General features: G+C 57.7%; 1 long non-coding RNA gene across 1 annotated transcript; it reads right to left on the reverse strand.

Moving 5' to 3' along the window:
• Window positions 1–1,637: 1,637 nt before the first annotated feature.
• On the reverse strand, window positions 1,638–2,479 carry LOC135307340 (uncharacterized). Its single transcript, XR_010368044.1, has 3 exons — window positions 2,454–2,479; window positions 2,060–2,358; window positions 1,638–1,744 (listed from the first exon to the last, which is right to left on the reverse strand). It is a non-coding gene; the product is annotated as an uncharacterized LOC135307340 (long non-coding RNA).
• Between the last annotated feature and the right edge of the window lie 1,742 nt (window positions 2,480–4,221).

The following is a 4,221-nucleotide window of genomic DNA, read 5'->3' on the forward strand; positions in this document are numbered from 1 at the left end:
TGACTCATACACGTTCCAAGACCAGCACAGCTGTCACACTCCCATCTGTATGTCTTGTTTCTCAGTCCAGAGCAGCGCCTGTGGGTGCCCTCAGCAGCACAGGAGGAGCACAGGAGCAGTTGCCAGGGCCTGGGGAGGCAAAGAGACTTATGGCACTGAGGACAAAGTGTCCCAGCACGTGGTTGTCTGGCCAAGCTCATGCAAGTTCTTGCCTCTTTCAGCCCTTGCCGAGATATGGTTTCCCTGCAGAGCCCCGGGTGCAGCTTCCCAACTTACCCCTCTTGTTCTGCCTCCTCCCTGCCTCCAGGGTAAAGGCATTCCCTGGCATTGCACGTGCTGTGCCTCTCTCCAAGATAAGCAAAGGCGTCGTTGTCCTCCCATGTTGGCTGTCTGATGCAGAAAGGAAAACCTGATGAGTTTCTGCTGGCCTCTCCTCATGGAGGTCCAGGGTGTCCCTGCTTTTCCTCCAGCGCTTTTCCAATTTGTGCGTGAAGCTGAAGCCCAGAGTCATGGGACAGGGCAGGGCCAGGACTGCTGGGGCAGGGCCTGGCACAACACAGCACGTGCACCCTCCTGTCTTGTGATCCAGGCAGAAGGATACCAACCTGAAGGGGATTCGGATCCCCATGATCATCATTTCAACAGAGAAGTCCTCCATGTTTCTGCACAGGGGACAGCAGAAGTATAAAAGACCAGCGCACATGGCCTGTCCCTGCAGGGCAAACACATGCAGTGTGAGCCAGGCCCTGGTGCTGCTGAGCACCTGCTGCGCCCCAGGGCCGAGGGGAGGGATCCGACCTGGATGCAGTCCCTGTGGAACCAGGCTCTTTTGCACGTTGGGCACACCATGGTATTGAAGGTCTTTCTATCCTCCACAGGCTCCAGGCAGATGGGGCAATCGGTGCCCGGCTCTGGAGTCGCCCGCACCTCCTGCACTGGACGGTGCTGGGGACAGTAAGAGCTGGGAGAAAAATGGATGAGCACAGTGAGAAGTGCTGGATCCCTGGCCAGTGGTGGCCAGAAGCGGAGAGGAGGTACCTGTATGGAGTGATGTACTGATTGACACAGCCGCCCTCCTTGGCACAGGGCAGGTGGAACCATCTCTCGCAGTCCTCCTGGCAGCACATGATGGTTGCCCCGCTCTGGCCACAGACGCAGCAGCGCTGGAAAGAGCCAAGCAGCCCCATCAGCAGCAGCCTCGGGGCCTCCCCTGGCAGCCCCGCGGCTCCGGGCAGGGCGCAGGATGCGGCCACTGCTGGGTCCCAGCCCACAGAGCCGCCTGGGGGAGGAGGGAGGAGGCTCCTGTGCCAGAGCCTCTGTGCCAGAGCTGCTGGGAGCCAGACTTTGTCCCAGAGCTGGCTGTTGGGCCGGTCTTGCTTTGCTGCAGCCTGGGCTAAGCTCTGGCAAACCTCGCCTGGCACAAATCTCCCTGCTCTTGTCAGGCTCTCACCTTCTGTGCCGCCCGCCACACTGCAATTTGGATATCTCGAGGCAGAAAGCCCATAAGTCCAAGACGTTTTTTCCCTCGGCGAAAAAGCAGAGTGGCGAAAAACTGCAGCAAAGGGGAGGAGCTGATGAGGAGACAGTGGCAGGAACTGCCCATTGCAATGGTGGAGGGAGCACCCACAGCCACGCACCATGCAAAAGACGTGGGCAAAGAGCCCACACTTCTTCACTTTGTCACCGCAGGTGTCTGGGTCAGCCTCCACACGGCGACACAGCAGGCATGCTGCAGGGGACAGAGCTAAAGGCATCGGGCATGAGCACCTCTCCGGGGCTCTTAGCCTGCAGCAGCATCGGCCCCAAGGGCTGCTCTGCCCCTGCCTGCCTGCCTGCCTGAGGGGCAGGGCTGGAGGCCTTGCAGAGCAGGGGCCATTGCGGTCACGGCTGTCCCAGGAGCTGCCCCCTGGCCCAGCTGGGCCCCACACGGGGAGGAGGGAGGCTTCCAGCCCCGGCATGGCTGAGCAGCTCCTGCCTCCCCCTGCCTCTGCTCTGGGCCCCACACTGCCTGCCACAAGAGCCCCTGGGCCAGGCTGTGCCAGGCCTGCTTTGCCCTCACCTGGCTGCCTGGCACCAGGGCCCTCCTGCATCCAGTTGACCATGGCACGTGTCAGCAGTAACCCCATGGCAGCTGTCAGCTGTAGTCGCTGTCCAGGAATGCCAAGGTCTGCTCCAGATGTTTGTTGTCTCTCGCTGTGGGCAAATGAAGAGTGTGGGGGAGTTGGCAGAACAGGCCCAGAGGCACGAGGGCACTACTCCCTGCTCAGCCCTGCGTGAGCCCTGCTCCTGTCCGCCTTCTCCTCCCGTCGGTCGCGTCCAGGAACAACCCAGTCTCCTCTGGATGTTCCTCCGCTGATTCTGGGAAAGGAGAGGCAGGTGAGCCTGCAGCACAGGCCCAGAGTCTCGAGGTGTGGGGCCCCTGTGGTTCCTGGGCAGCCACGTCCCTGCCCTACCTTCTCCTGCCGTTGTCAGGTCGCACTGACACACCGCCTGAGCCCAGCCTTCCCTTTTGGGGCCGTGCTCGCACGGGTCACAATGGCCACTCTGACATCAGCATTGTGCACACATAATTGGGGCAGCCATGGCCTCAGGTCCCTGGCAACCACTTGTGGCAGCTCCCTTGGGAACCGAGGCTCTGAGATGGCTCCGAGCCTTTGGTCAGCATGGAACCAGGGCAGGTACTGCTGCAGCAAGTGCAGGGTCAAATGCCAGGCCCTGGGGCAGCCATCGAGGGTGGGACTGTAGGCAGGAAGCTGCTGTTCAGGCACTGCAACTGCAGGGCTCTGGCCCTGGCCATGGGAAATGTCTGCTCCTGCCCCTGGCAGTCGGTTGCCCAGAGAGCCGGTGCAGAGTCTCCTGCACTGCAGAGATTCAAACCCTCCTCTAGGTGATCCAACTTTTTCCTGCACCTGTCTGGAGAAGACTAAGATGAACATGATTTGATGCTGCTGCGGATCACCACTGGGAACAGGAGCTAAACCTGGAGACCACCACAGCTGCCTCCACACCTCACTTATCCTCTCATCCATCAATTAACAACTTTGACATTGCTTATAAATGGAAAAGTTAGCATTAAGCTTCTTTAGAAGCATCATCATTTATACTGGCTCAGTTGAAACACAGAAAACTCCATGAGAATTTTCAGTGTACATCTGACAGGAGAGCTTGCAACAGTCCTCGACTCAGAAGTCAAATGCAGGAGCATGCTTTTCCCCCAGGAAAGGAACTCTCCCAGTTTGGTCCATGCTTTCCTACTAGCAAAAATATTTTTAAAAAATCAAGAAGAGAAGCACAAACAATTCTTGTCGATTTTTCTCATTCATGTCTCTGCAAACATGCTCCTGGAAATCCAGGTCCATGACTTCTAGAACAATCAGGGGCATCCCGGGGAAACAGGGCAAGGGCTGACAAGCAAGGACACCCTGCACCTGCCTGATGCTGGGGCAGCAGGAGTTCATGCACTTTCCTGTCTCCATGGGAGAGCCACCTTGGGCGGAAGGCGATGCCTTCACTGATCTAGGAGGGAGGCAGAGCCGGTGCAATGCCAGGGAATGCCTTTAGCCAGTGAAAGAGACGCTCCAAAGTTTCCCTCATTTTGCCTCACGACCGTCGCCAGAACAGAGACCGGGACCAATGAAGACCCTGACTGGAGGTCTGGCCTGGCTGAGGTGGATGCTTGCCAAGGGATTGTTTGCAGCTGGGTCTGCACTGCAGCCATGGTTTCCTGCTTCCAGCAGGGCCTGCCAAGGAGCGACTCGCCCCCTATGCTTGTGCCTGCTTGGCAGCAATGGCCCATGAATTTCCCCACCTGTCGGCCAAATGAACTTTCAGGGGTTATTTGGTGGTCCCCCATGGAAAACTTTTCATCTGTTTCACTATCACTGTGACAAAGGGAGATTGAAGCCCCCTCCCAAGGACTGCGACTGACACCTCTATTATCCTGCACGTGGCGGGGGGGGCTGGCCTGGTCAAAGCAAGATGCTTGCCCAGGTGTGGTCGTTGACCCAAGAAAACCATGGCTCTCGCTCACTGCTGAGAACATGGACTGTCTGCACCCGTTCTCAGTACCCGTTCTCCCTCAACAATTTCAATAGTCTTAGGCTTTATTGTATCTGTTTCTCCTCGACAATTTCAAGATCTCTTTCTCCCCCTTGGCAAAAGACTATAATAGATGCCTGAGTTAACCAGGACTTTGAGATCCTTCCCGACTGGACAAGGCGA

This window comes from Passer domesticus, chromosome 9 (assembly GCF_036417665.1).
Source record: "Passer domesticus isolate bPasDom1 chromosome 9, bPasDom1.hap1, whole genome shotgun sequence".
Lineage (NCBI taxonomy): Eukaryota > Metazoa > Chordata > Aves > Passeriformes > Passeridae > Passer > Passer domesticus.